General features: G+C 38.7%; 1 pseudogene; it reads right to left on the bottom strand.

Moving 5' to 3' along the window:
• Window positions 1-13,897: 13,897 nt before the first annotated feature.
• Window positions 13,898-14,820, bottom strand: LOC114500588 (annotated as a pseudogene).
• Between the last annotated feature and the right edge of the window lie 507 nt (window positions 14,821-15,327).

Genomic DNA, 15,327 nt, shown 5'->3' with positions numbered 1-15,327 from the left:
GCAAAGGACCTCAATAGGCAATTCCCCAAAGAGGATATTCAAATGGTCATTAGAAATATGAAAAAAACATTCATTGTCACTAATCATCAGAGAGATGCAAATTAAAACTCCAATTAGGTACCACCTCACACCTGTCAGAATGGCTACCATCAATAACTGAACAAACAACAAGTTCTGGTAAGACTGTGGGAAAAAAGGAACCCTCATGCACTGTTAGTGGGAATGCAGAATGCTGCAGCCACTATGGAAAACAGTATGGGGTTTCCTCAAAAAATTAAAAATGGAACTGCCTTTTGAACCAGCAATCCCACTTCTGGGAACATACTCTCAGAATCCAAAAACACCAATGAGAAAGAATATATTCACCCCTATGTTAATATTTACAATAACCAAGGTCTGTAAACAATCCAAGGGCACATTAATAGGTAAGTCAATAAGAAAGCTGCAGTACATTTACACAGTGGAATAATATGCAACTATAGAAAAGAAGGAACTCTCGCACTTTGTGACAGCACGGATGGACTGAGATATTATTATGCTAAGCAAAATAAGCCAGTCAGAGAAAAACGAGTACCATACAATCTCACTTATATGTGGAATCAGGTGAACAAAATATGCTGATGAAGAAAATAGAAGCTGAGACATGGGCACACAGAACAGACTGACAACAGTTAGGAGAGTCACTGGGGGACTGGCTGAAAGAAGGTGAAGAGGTTACCTAAAGAACACATATGCATAATACCCAGACACAGACAATAGTGTGATGAAGGCTGGGGCAATGGGGAGCTGGTTGGATGTGGTCAAAGTGGGGAAAATAAAGGACATCCATAATAGTGTTAATGATAAAAATAATTGTTATCTACAATCCTTATTTTTGTACAAGGAAATAGAAGAAACTTGATAAACTTAACAGTTGTTAATCTAGGAAGGTTGGCATATGGATATCATTTCATTTGTTTCTGTGCTTTTGGGAGACATCTTTTAAATCTCACACATAGAACCCAATGCACAGTGCAGCCCAGATGCATTAGTGCATTCTCAGGAACAGTTTTCTGCTCTTGCACCACAAGAATGTTGGCAAGTTGAGACTGGGTATTTGTGGAGTCACTGTGTAGGTGCCAGAGACAACTGATGTGAGTGGTCCGCATTGTGGGCACTAAAGGTTGTAGGCAAATGACAACTCGTGTTGTCATTTTGTAGTACACATGTAACAAAAAGTTCATGCACTATCTCTTTGTGGCCAAACAAGAGCACTCATTTGTACACAAAAACTTTGTTGTTTGCAGTCCCCAACCCCATCCCAAAACTATGTGCCAGTCCCTTTGCCAGTCCCTTTGCCATTATGCCAAGTATTGCATAAAGCAATACTCTCTTGATGTGGATGCAATCAGTGTTTAGATGTAGTCTTTCAAAATAATTGATTGCCTATATAAAATTAACTATTTGAAATGGCAATGTGTACTGTATTTTCATTTTTATATCCTTAAATTCTCAATTATATCAAATTTAAAAGAACTAAAATTTTAATTTTTGAACAGAATAAAATACTGAATAAATTTCAGGTAAAAAAAACATGCAAATACTTCAAAGTTCATCAATGGCATAAATTGTTTGCCTGATATGCCTTTTACTTTAATATAAGTTCTGAATAAATATTTTTATAGTGATAGTGTAAGTGAATTTAAAACATTGATGATCATTATGTAACATAGACTTTTTAATCAGCTTTTGTTGTTGATTAATCATTTAAATGCCAAACTACATGAGACTAATTTTATTTAAAAGTTTATATTGAGTACCTACTATATAGCAATCACTGGGTTAGCATCTAGAATAAGATTAGCCAACCTGAAGGTGTCTACAAAATAATTATATTTATAAGGCTATGATTAAAAATAATACTCTCTCTTCTATAGTTATATCAGATCTGATTTAAAATACACTGTTTTAAGATGAATTATACACTGTCAGAATTCATGGTTATGAAAAGGGATTTCCAGATATTTCAAATGACTGGGATTTGTGTTTAATATAACAAACCACACTGACTATTGAATTTCTGTGTCTGTGAATATAAAGATTTATTGTCCCTGGAGGTAATTATTGACCTCAATACCTTATCAGTCAATATTTACTTCTCAGGCCAATAAATCTTGATGTAATCTCATGAAAGTCAATATGTGTTAAATAGTATACATGGAAATCTGTAGTAGTTTGATTACAGGCTTCAATATCATGCTGGGTAGTGCTCCTCTTCACTTCTGAAGGGCATGGAATCATTTTTTCTATTCAATATAAACTGAACAGGATTTCTTTGTTTGCTGTTGATTTACTTTTTCTCAATTTAACATTAGATTGGAAATATTAATATTATTCTTTAATTATCTGTTGCATGAATCTTGCATCATCAATCAACTTGTAAGCTCTTGTGAAGCTAAAACTAATTTAATTTTTTTGTGGTTTCACTCTTTGTTCTAGAAGCACAGCTCTTCATCATTGCAAATAAAACAGCTTCTGTGGACTGACAAGTCTTCCAACACATGCACCCCAGGGGTTACTAAGTAAGTCATCACTTTTCCAGAGTACATATCACAAAATACCTTCCAAATCTAGGAAGGATTCAATCTCATCAGATGTTAAGACAGAAGAAATGAGTATTTAAGAATGAGCTCATGTTGCTCTTGCCAGGTGGCTCATTTGCTTGGATTTTTGTCCTGTACAACAAAAGGTTTTATCCTGTACACCCTCGTCTGGGTATATAGGAGGGCAACTGATTGATGTTTTATCTCTCTTATCAATGTTTATCTCTTTCTCTTTTATTCCCTTTCTCTTTAAAATCACTAAACATGTACTCTGATTTCTTTTCAGATCATATAAATCTTTTGCCTTTCACTAAACAAATGTATTTGAACCTTGGATGAGGAGAAAGAAGAAAGAAAGAGAAGGAAGGAAGGAAGGAAAGGAGGGAGGGAGGGAGGGAGGGGGAAGAGAGAAGAAAGAAAGGAAGAAAGAAAGGAAGAAAGAAAGAAAGAAAGAAAGAAAGAAAGAAAGAAAGAAAGAAAGAAAGAAAGAAAGAAAGAAAGAAAGAAAGAAAGGAAGGAAGAAGAAAGAAAAGACCCTGGCTGGTGTGGCTCAGTGTTCAGTGCAGACCTGTGAATCAAAGGGTCACCAGTTCAATATCCAGTCTAGGGCACATGCATGGGTTGCAAGCCAGGTCCCCAGTCAGGAGCACACAAGAGGCAACCCACCACACATTGTTGTTTTTCTCCCTCTCTTTCTCTCTCCCTTCCCTTTACTAAAAATAAATAAATAAAACCTAAAAAAAACAAAATTTAAAAAAAGAAAAGAGGGAAGGAAGGAAGGAAGGAAGGAAGGAAGGAAGGAAGGAAGGAAGGAAGGAAGGAAGGAAGGGAGGAGAGAGGAAAGAAAGAGAGAAAGAGAAAGAAAAAGAAAGATCACATGTCTTTCCCTCAGGAAAGTCAGAAAGTTAATGCATTTAGGGTGACATAGTTCAAGCGCCATGCTGTAAGGTTTCAAAATACACAGGGTGGGCAAAAGTAGGTTTACAGTTGTGAGTACATGAAACAGAGTTTATTCTTATATTATTTCTTAATTATTGTATTATTTGCTATGCAAACAACTATAAACCTAGTTTTGCCCCACCCTGTATAGTTAATTAATGGCACCCCAGTTGTCCCATAAATATTTGTTGACCAGGACCCTTTAGAAGAAAGTGCTAAAATCATTTTTATTGTTTCATGAGCAGGTTCTAAAACATTAAAAATGCAGTGTAAGGGAGCCAGAAGATGTCAGCAAGATAGGTGGAAGCAGAGCCCACTTTCCCCTGCATGTGGTGAAACACCTAGCCGATCTTCTGAGGAACAGAGAAAACAACCAACAGTACTCCTAGCATATATGAAGATTGGACACCAAAAATTGTAGAGGACATAGAAAAATCAGATGGCAAGGAGAGTGCTTCAGGACAATAAGATCCCTGGGTCCAGCTTGGGGACCAGGGCGGCAACAGCCTCCAGGACCAGCACCCAAAGGGCCTGCTGCAGGGTTCTTGGGAGAGAGCTGGGTCAATGGTTCTGTCCCCTGCCAAACAGAGTTTGAGCAGCACCAGAAGAGACCTGGGAGCTTAAAGTGGCAAGGAGGGGAATAAGGATGAAGTGGCAAACACACAGTGGCTGTGAGCATCCACGGAGACTGTGTGTGCCTGCTAGGAAGAGTTGGGAGTTGGGCCATGATGGGCCCTGACCCGGATAGTCCCTGGTCTGATTGGAGAATTGGGCTGAGTAACAGTCCAGGCCCTTGTATGGAGTGACAGACTTGAGCAGGAGGAATTTTTCAAAAAGAAAAAGTGAAAAAAGAGACACTCAGTAGCTGTTTGGTGAATACTCCTGCAGCAGCCAACAAAGCCTTCTCCCCACCGAGCCACACAGTGCTCCCAAGGTGGCATGGAAGGCCTTGTGCCCACACCTGAAGCCCTAGGGAGAGTGTGCACCTTGGAAAGTCCTGTGTGCATGCTCACAGCCCCAGGGATGGTACGCATCTGCTGTGGGACCAGTGGCTGATCTTCCCACCACACCCGCAGACCCCTGGATGGAGTGGGCCTGACCCCTGCACCCCCAGGGAAACAGTGGAGGAGGTATCCTCAACGGCTGCCCTGCGGAACCAGGAAGGTGGAGACTCCCCGCAAGGCTCAGGGAGACAGCAATCCCCAGAAACACTTAACACAGTAGGGCAGCTAAACTAGCCTGAAGGGGCACTGAGAGTCCCTAGCATCTAGGACAGCAAAGAGCAAGAAAAGGGTCTGTAAATTGCCCCTAATTGGTGCACCTCAAGTACAGCACAACTAGTGGACTGAAGACATAGGCTGGACACAGAATGGCAGCAAACTGAGGAACTGGGCCAGTGGCTGGTCCAGTGCCCCTCAGGAAGGGAGAAAAGTGAACCCAATCCCCCCTCAGCCTGCTGTAATCAGAAAGATCAGAAAAACTGGCTTGGCCAGTATGAAGCCACCAGGAGGATTTTTTTTCCTTAAGTAATTTTTTTTTTCTTTTAACTCCTTCCTTCTCCCTTTCCTTTTTTTTTTTTTATTCCTTCTCCTTTTCTCTCCCTTTTTTTTTCTTCTTCCTTCCTCCTCCTCCTTTTTTTCTTTAAATCCCACGAGTGAGACAATAAAACCTGGAACTGCGAAAAGATCAGAGTTGGACCCAAAGAGGGGTCACCCCAATAGATGAGGTGGTAAGACAAATTTCCCTTTGCTACTCCAGAGAACTTGCAAGTTATTGTATATTTGTATTATTAATTTTTCATTATTCTTACATCTTTCATTTTACTAGGATTTTTGTATTTCCCTTCTTTCTGTCTAATCTTCTTCACCTGACTGGTTAAATTGTATTGTTTGACTGGTTTCCCTTGTTCTCCCTTTTATAGTATATTTTCAATTTACGATCTTTCACTTCACTTGTGTTCTGTTAACACACTACTCAAGGTCCTATACTTACTATTCTTGTTATCCAGATCACATAGAGTCTATCATTTCATTGTTGCTCTAGTATTATCATAAATAATTGTTGTTCCATACAATTGTAAATACTACACAGCACCACTCCCAGGTCTTAGCCCACTTCACTGTTTCCTGAACTTATTACTATTATGGTTAAATCTATTCTCTCACACACTACACCTATTTTCTATCTTTTAGTCTCACTTTACCTCATAATCTGAAATCTCACAAGCTCACTGCTGCCTAGATCCAACTCACAATCCTTCCCCCACTAAGAAGAGTCTTATCTATTTTTCACACTTTCTTAAAAGTGGCTAGTTAGATAAAACATTCTGGTTAACACTACACATATCCAAAGGATCTCCTAGCTCTTCTCTACAGGTTGGTAACTTAATAGCATAGAATAAACTCCTGATGTCTTAAACCATTTTGCCTTCCCTCTCCAACTGATCACAAAAAGAGTAGGTGGAAGCTTTGAGCACCAGCACACGAGCTGGAAGAGGAAACACAACAAGAAAGGAACCACCAACAGATAAAAATAGAAGAAAGTTAAGGAGGAAGTGGAACCACACTAACTCAACATAGGACCTCTCTGGATATATAACTAAATAGTGGAGAAATTACTCAGAAAAAACAACTGAAGAGGAGCAAAAGAGAATCCTCAAAACCTTGTACACATGGAAGAACAAGCTTCAGCCCACACCCACACAACAGAATACGAGACATGGTAGATGTAATGACCCTCAGTAACCAGCTGGAGGGAAGGACCCACCAAGGAAGACCCAATAACAATCAAAACCCAAAGACATACACAGAGCCAACATAAATGACAGCCCAAGACCAGAGAGCCCAGGAGATCAAGGAGACTGCACCACTAAATCTCACAGGTCTTCTACCATAGAAATCCACACCATAAACCAAGGGAGTCAGAACAGGTCAATTTCAGAAGCAGAAGCTAACAAGAAGAGTCTCACAAACAATGGGAAGACAAAGAAGCAATTCCCAAATGAAAGGAAAGGAGCAAGACTCAGAAAGAATGCTAAATGAAATAGAGGCAACTCAACTATCAGATATTGAGTTCAAAGCAGTGGTTATAAGGAAGCTCAATGAACTCACAGAGAATCATGAAAAACTGCAGGGAAACTTCAATGAACTCACTGCAAACTATATCAACATGAAAAAGGAAATAGAAACTATCAACAAGGGCCAAGAGGAAATGAGAATACAATTTCTGAACTGAAAAACAGAGTAGAAGGAATAAAAAACAGGCTCCATGAAGCAGAGGATTAGATCAGCAAGCTGGAGGACAAAGTAGAAAAAAAAAAAACAGAATGAGCAAGAAGAGGAAAAGAGGCTCAGAAATAATGAAGAGGGCTTAAGGGAAATCCAGGACAACATGAAACACAATAATATCCATATAATAGAGATACCAAAAGGAGAAGAAGAAGAGCAAAAGATAGAAAATGTATTTGAAAAAGTAATAATGGAAAATTTCCATAATTTGATGAGAGAAAAAGTAACACAAATCTAGGAAACAAAGAGGGTCCCAATCAAGAGGAACCCAAACAGGCCCACTTCAAGATACATCATAATTAAAATGGCAAAATTTCAAAACAAACAGAAAATCTTAAAGGCAACAAGGGAAAAGCAGGAAGTAACATACAAGGGAGCCCCGATAAGACTATCAGCTGACTTCTCAATGGAAACACTCCAAGCCAGAAAAGAATGGCAAGAAATATGCAATGCAATGAGAACCAGGCCTGCAAACAAGACTACTTTATCCAGCAAGGCTCTCAATTAAAATGAAAGGTCGAATAAGGAACTTCCAGGACAAAAGAAGCCTCAAAGAATATACCCCCTCAAACCAGCTCTGAAAAACATGCTAAAGGGTTTGCTTTAAGAACAAGAAGAAAAGCAGTGAAGAGGAACACAGGTACAAAAAAAAAGGCCAATGAATATGTACCTATCAATAATAATCTTAAATGTAAATGGATTAAATGCCCCAATCAAAAAACACAGAATAGCAGAATGTATAAGGAAACATGACCCACACATATGCTTCCTACAAGAGACCCACCTCAGAATAAAAGTCCTACACAGACTGAAAGTGAAGGGCTGGAAACAAATATTCCAAGAAAATGCACAGGGAAAAAAAGCTGGAGTAGCAGTACTCATATCGGAAAAATAGACTGCAAAAGAAGAGCCATAAAAAGAGATCCAGAAGAATACTTCATAACTTCATACTTCATACTTCTCAAGGGAAGAATCCACCAATATGACATACATATTGTGAATATATATACACCCAACATAGGAGCAACCAAATACATAAAGAAAATCTTGGGAGACTTTAAGAAAGATATTGACAGCAACACAATCATAGTAGGAGAATTTAACACCCCACTGTCAAAAATGGACAGATCTTCCAACCAAAATATCAACAAAGTTATTGTGGCATTGAACACTGTCCTAGATGAAATGGACTTAACTGATATATACAGCCTTCCATCCCAAAGAGGCAAAATGCACATTCTTTTCAAATGCACATGGAACATTTTCAAAGATAGACCACATGATAGGACACAAAACAAGGCTCAACAAATTCTAGAAAATTGAAATTATACCAAGCATTTTCTTGAACCACAAGGGATGGAAACTAGAAACCAGCCTCAAGGGAAAAAAACCCAAAACACTCAAACTCATGGAGATTGAATAGCATGCTGTTAAACAATAGGTAAAGATTGAGATTAGGGAAGAAATCAAAATGTTTCTAGAAACAATTGAAAATGAACTCACAATAATCCAAAACTTATGGGACACAGCAAAGGCAGTCTTGAGAGGGAAGTTCATAGCAACATAGGCCTACCTAAAAAAGATAGAAACATTTCAAATAAACAACCTAACTCTATGCCTACAAGAACTCGAGGAACAACAACAAAGACAGCCCAGAACAAGTAGAAGGAAGGAAATAACTAACATCAGAGCAGAATTAAATGACATAGAGACTAAAAGCACAATTCTAAGGATCAATGAATCCAAGAGCTTCTTCTTTGAAAGATAAATAAAATTGAGAAGCCTTTAAGCAGGCTCACCAAGAAAAAAGGAGAGAGGACCTAAATAAACACAATCAGAAATGAAAGAGATTACAACTGATACTACAGAAATACAAAGGATTGTAAGAAATTACTACTAGGAACTGTATGCCAAGAAATTCAAAAACCTAGGTGAAATGGGTAAATTTCTAGAAAAATAAAATCTTCCAAAAATAAAGAAGAAGCAGAAAACCTGAACAAATCAATAACAGCTGATCAAATTGAAACAGTAATCAAAAAACTCCCACAACACAAAAGCCCTGGACCAAACAGTTTCACAGGAGAATTTTACAAATCATTTAAGAGACAGCTAACCCTCACCATCCACAGATTATTTCAAAAAGTTGAAGATGATGGAAAACTCCCAAACTCTTTTTATGAAGCCAGCTTCATCCTAATCCCAAAATCAGATAAGGACATAACAGAGAAAGAAAACTTCAGGACAATATCGCTGATGAACATAAATGCTAAAATCCTCAAAATATTGGCAAACTCCATCCAGCAATATGTTAAAAAGATCATACACCATGATCAAGTGGGATTCTTCCCAGGGATGCATGGATGGTACAACATTCACAAATCAGTAAATATAATACACTGAGTAAACAAAATGAAACACAAAAATCACATGATCATATTCATAGATGTGGAAAATGCATTTGTTAAGGTACAGCACCCATTTATGATAAAAACACTCAGCAAAGTGGGAATAAGGGGAGAATTCCTTGACATAGTAAAGGCCATATATGAGAGATCTACAGCCAACATCACACTCAATGGAAAAAAAAATTAAAGTTTTCCCATTAAGATCAGGAAAAAGACAAGGATGCCAACTTTCATCACTTCATTCAACATTGTATTGGAAGTCTTAGCCACAGCAATCAGACAAAAAAAAAAAAAAAAAAAAAAAGAAGAAAGAAATAAAAGACATCCAAATTAGAAAGGAGGAAGTAAATTGGTCATTGTTTGCAGATGACATCATAATGGACATAGAAAACTCTATAGACTCCATGAAAAAAACTACTCAACATAAAAGATGAATTTGGCAAAACAGCCAGATAAAAATTCAATATTTAGAAATCAGCCCTGGCTGGCATAGCTCAGTGGCTTGAGTGTGGGCTGCGAACCAAAGTGTCGCAGGTTCGATTCCCAGCCAGGGTACATGCCTGGGTTGCAGGCCATAACCCTCAGCAACCGCACATTGATGTTTCTCTCTCTCTCTCTCCCCGCCACTTCCCTCTCTAAAAATAAATAAATAAAATCTTTAAAAAAAATAAATCAAAGGCATTTTTGTACACCAACAATGAAATATCAGAAACAGGAATAAGGAAAAATATCCCATTTGATATAGCAACAAGAAAAATAATATACTGAGGAACAAACCTAAGCAAGGATGCAAAGGACCTGTACTCACAAAACGACACAACACTGAAGAAAGAAGTTAAGGAAGACACAAACAAATGGAAGCATGTACCATGCTCATGGATTGGAAGAACTAACATCATCAAAATGGCCATACTACCCAAAGTGATTTATAGATCCAATGCAATCCCTATTAAAGTACCAATGATGTATTTCACAGGTACAGAACAAACATTTCTGAAATTTATGTGGAACCATAAATGACCCCAAATAGCGGCAGCAATTTTGAGAAAGAAAACAAAGCAAGAAGGATCATAGTACCTGATATCAAACTGTATTACAAGGCCACTGTAATCAAAACAGCCTGGTGTTGGCATAAAAACAGGCACATAGACCAATGGAGCAGAACAGAGAGGCCAGAAATAAACCCAAGTCTCTATGGTCCATTAATATTTGACAATGAGGGAAGAAGCATAAAATGCAGTAAAAACAGCTTCTCCAATAAATGGTGTTGGGAGAGCTTAACAGCTACATGCAAAAAAAAAAACAAAAAAAAAAACCCTCAATCACCAACTTACACCATACACAAAATAAATTCAAGGTGGATAAAAGACTTAAATATAAGTTGTGACACCATTAAAGTCCTAGAGGGAATCATCTGCAGGAAAATCTGAGACATTCCACGCAGCAATACTTTCACCAATATGTCCTATAGAGCAAGGGAAGTAAAGGAAAGAATAAACAAATGTGACCTCATCAAATAAAAAGCTTCTGCACAGATAAAGAAAACAGCATTAAAATGAAAAGAGAACCAACTATATAGGAAAACATATTTGCCAATGGTACCTCAGACAAGGATTTGATCTCTAAAATACATAAAGAACTCATATGACTCCACTCGAGAAAGACAAAAAGCACAGTTAAAAAATGGGCAAAGGACTTGAATAGACACTTCTCCAAGGAGGACAAACTGAGAGCCCAGAGACATATGAAAAGATGTTCAGCATCACTAGCCATCAGAGACATACATATTAAAACCACAATGAGATACCACCTCATACCAGTCAGAATGGCCATCATATACAAATCAACAAACAAGTGTTGGAGAGGATGTGGAGAAGAGGGAACCCTAGTGCACTGTTGCTAGGAATGCAGACTGATATAGCCACTGTGGAAAACAGTATGGAATTTCCTCAGAAAACTATAAAAATGGAACTGCCATTTGACCCAGCAATTCCACTGCTGGGCTTACATCCTAAGAGCCCTGAAACACCAATCCAAAAGAACCTACACATCCCAATGTTCATAGCAGCACAATTTACAATAGCCAAGGGCTGGAAGCAACCTAAGGGCCCATTAGCAATTTAGTGCATCAAGAAAGTACCGTACGTTTACACAATGGAATTCTATGCAACAGAGAGAAAGATAGAGCTCCTACCCTTTGCAACAGCATGGATGAAACTGGAGAGCATTATGCTAAGTGAAATAAGCCAGTGGGTGAGGGACAAATACCATATGATCTCACCTTTAACTGGAACATAATCAACAAAAGAAAAAAGCAAACAAAATGTAACCAGAGACGCTGAAATTAAGAACAATCTAACAATAGCCAGAGGGGAAAAGGGAGGTGACTGTGGGGAGAAGGCTTTTCAGGAACTACTATAAAGGACACATAGCCAAAACCAAGGGGGAGGGTGGAAGCTAGGGAGGGAGGTGGGTTTGAATGGGGTGGGAGGAGTGATGGGGAAAAATGCAGACAACTGTAATTGAACAATAAAGTAAGTTATGAAACAAAAATGCAGTGTAAGGGACTATTTGGCTAATTCAAAGACTATTTCACATTGATTAATCAATGACATAGACTACCAATTAAGTTAGATCAAAGGGGCTACATTTTCAGTGGTTGCAGACACCATCAGTAAGATTTCCACCTATCTTAGTGTTTCAACACCATGGGGCTTTTGATGCCCTGGCAGGAGAACTTCCACTAGCTTTCACATCCTAGGCTTGATTTCCCTGTTAATATTTATTTGCCTTTGTAAACTTGCCTGCAGTGGCAAAACAGGCAAAACCAAAGGCATCTTCATTCTTTTTCTTAAGATTTTTAAAAATATTTTATTTATTTCTTTTTAGAGAGGGAAGAGGGGGAGAAAGAGAGAGACACACACACATCAATGTGTGGTTGCTGGGGGCCATGGCCTGCAACTCAGGCATGTGCCCTGACTGGGACTCGAACCTGCGACACTTTGGTTCGCAGCCCGTGCTAAATCCACTGAGCTATGCCAGCCAGGGCTACATCTTCATTCTTTAGGGTCTTGTACATTGCCCACTAACATGTAATCCAGGCCTACTGGAGCAGCAAACATCAAAGAAACATGTGGACATGATCAATTGTAAGTGCAATTCCTCTTTGTCCCATGTGTAAGGACAACCCCTGATATCTAGCAGGATGAATGTCATAGCTGAGGAAAGCACTCTTCCTTTTAAGTATACACCTTTTATAATGCATGGTAAGGAAAGTGATACAATGAAAGGCCAGGGTACCAATGTAATATGACATGGCAGAACCTTGGCTCCTGCCCTATCCTGCCAGTTCAATGGCTGTGGTTAGGAGTAGTGGTAATTCTCTTGTGGCATTGGGTGCAGGGCTTGTACATGGGATGGAAAAACTGGGGTCTGTACCTTACAATGGAGTGGACTGATTTTCATAAGCACTGGACTGAAGATGATGTGCATGGAAATTTTCAAAAGACCAATGCCAACTCTTTTTGGAGATCAGTCTTAAGTAAGATACACTTTACTCCCCTGTTTACAGTGCCAACCCCCCAAAATTCCCCTAAGCATAATACCCCATTCTGTAGATGACCCTTACCATTTAAACCTCTAAGATGTATGGGGTCACTCACTGATGCAGCCATACAGGACATTAAAATGTGGTTAGAAATTGCTGGTTGACTGTATGTGTCAGAAAAGAGATGGTCATCTGTAAGAGCAAGCTGGAGGGAACACATTATTTTAGAGAGTGTCCTAAGGCCAGCAACAGTGGTTTTTAGGAAAGCCCTATTTCTAAATCTTCTCCATTGGCTTGGGACTGTTGTTATGTTGAAAAAAAGAAAAGCTTTTACACAATTCACTGAACAATGAGCTAGTGTATAGTAATATACACTATACTTGGTGTAATAGTGTAACAGTATACACTATTATAGTGTATACTTATACACTATAGTAGTATAGCCTCCAAGTCTGTGTCCAGCACAAGTTTTAGCCTAGATATCTGAACTACTTGAGGAAGTCAAGGCTTTGGGAAAAAATGATCTCTGCAACTCTACTGATCCAAACCATTTCCTACTCCAGACACAAGGTCCATTGTCTTACTGAATTCTGTCTGACTATCCTAAATTGTTTTTTCTTTTTAAGTTATGTAGCCTTTATTAGCAACTAAAATAGAAAGTATCTGTTGTACAACACAGGTAGTAATTGACCATAACTGGAGAATTATTATATTCTAATGTAGATCATTTATAAATGCAGTTTATTTATTGAAAAACTTCCACCTCTTTTGTTTGTGTACAATTTGAAAAACTATTCTGAAAGCAGAATATATGTGCACAAGTCTGCAAAGAGTGTAAGTTTAGGATATGGTGAATGCTTCACAAGTTACTTTCAAAAAACTGCCACAACTGGACCATTGCATTGCCATCTTTTTTAATCAGAATATTTGATTACAGCCTTCCTTCCACTACCCTAAACTGTAAAGCATTTTTTAATGAGTTGAAATTAAGGAAGGACTATACCTACTAGAAAATAAGAAAGCTCTATTGACTTGAGGTTTCAGAATCCCCATAAACCAGGACCAGTATATTGGTAAAGGCTAGGCTAGGACCTTAAACAGAGTATGTGCGGGTGGCATCCCTGAGAACTCAGAGCATCAGTGGACCATGAGTACTTCAGCTGCATAACTCACTGAACTGTCTTGCCAGTTTTCACATTGGCTTGACTGGGCATGATTCAAAAAGAAAAAGCTCATATTCATTCCATTCTTCTGGAGCTCTGGGATAGCATTTAATAACACTCCAATAGGATGTCTTCCATATGTAGTATTATGGTATTTCTTCAAGTAATTGCTAAAAGATACAGGGTCTAATTGTTCTATAATACTCATACTCATTTTATCTAGATGTTCAATGGATCTATAAATCTCCCCCTGAGATTCATCATAGTAACTGTAATGGAATCTCTGACCCCAATGGCAGAAATCAGAAGAAACCACATAGAGACTATACTAAAGAGTTTTCTGAACTCCTGTTCTTTTGACTTACTCAGAGGTCCAATCGGTACAGGAATAATGGTAAATTCATCCTTATGGCTTTCCATGGCTTTAGCTGTATAAGGCAAATGAATTTTAATATTGTGTTTATTTTCATCTGTCAGCAGAGACATGCATTCAAACATTCCTGTCTTTCATAGTTCTCCATAAATCTTTTGGTCAATATGAAGGTCATACAGAGGTGTCCTATATATATCCATGCTGGAAAGTGCACATTGAGAGAGGGGCACATGATAAGAAGGCCCAATGATGAAATTTCTCCAGCCTGCCGGCACCTCAATATAGAACTTCCAGACTTCAGAAGTAATAGATAGATTCACTTAATTGTAAGCATGAGGAGCACAAGACCCATAGTAAGTATGTCCTGCATGGGGTGCAATAATTGCTCTAGCAGGTCTTTTTGTAGACTATACTTGTGAAAGCCAACCTTCTACCTGTGTATTCAGCTGTGGGCCTAAGACTGTGTACCAGCTCCCAGCATGACTGACTTACCAGCAGACCACCCAGTTAGACATCTTGGTGACTGTGCCACTCACTGCTCTAACAGGGCCTTCCCACTGAGCATGCCCAGCAGCTGCTGCCAGGCCCACTGAGGAATCTCTGACTATCCTAATTTTTGACTATGGTCAAAGACATCCATAGATGGATATTTAAGACTTGTCAGGATTCTGAAGTTTGCCCTGAGGATTCTAGTCTTTCCAAAAGGTGGTCAGTTAACAAGCTCTGAATATCATCTCTCTAGGCTCATGTTTTATCATCTGAATCTTATAAGGACAGAGTGCCATTCTGGGGTTATTCTCTTCTCTGCCATCTACATGGTCTGGACCCTCCTTAACATCTCGTCAATCTATAGTCTGATTGTACCTCTCATATGACAAAGATGGTCATTTATACATTTCATTTTTTTCTTAATTCTATAAAGGGTACTGGCTTAGCCTTTCCCTGACTAGAGTTTTACCCCTCCAGGATGACTCCCCTCAAGATCTTTAATACCTACCAGAAAATTCTGCTTAGTACTCAATACTTTATGA

Source organism: Phyllostomus discolor, chromosome 6 (assembly GCF_004126475.2).
Source record: "Phyllostomus discolor isolate MPI-MPIP mPhyDis1 chromosome 6, mPhyDis1.pri.v3, whole genome shotgun sequence".
Lineage (NCBI taxonomy): Eukaryota > Metazoa > Chordata > Mammalia > Chiroptera > Phyllostomidae > Phyllostomus > Phyllostomus discolor.
Note: the sequence above shows the minus strand (reverse complement) of the source record. Positions and strands in the feature narration are given on the sequence as shown.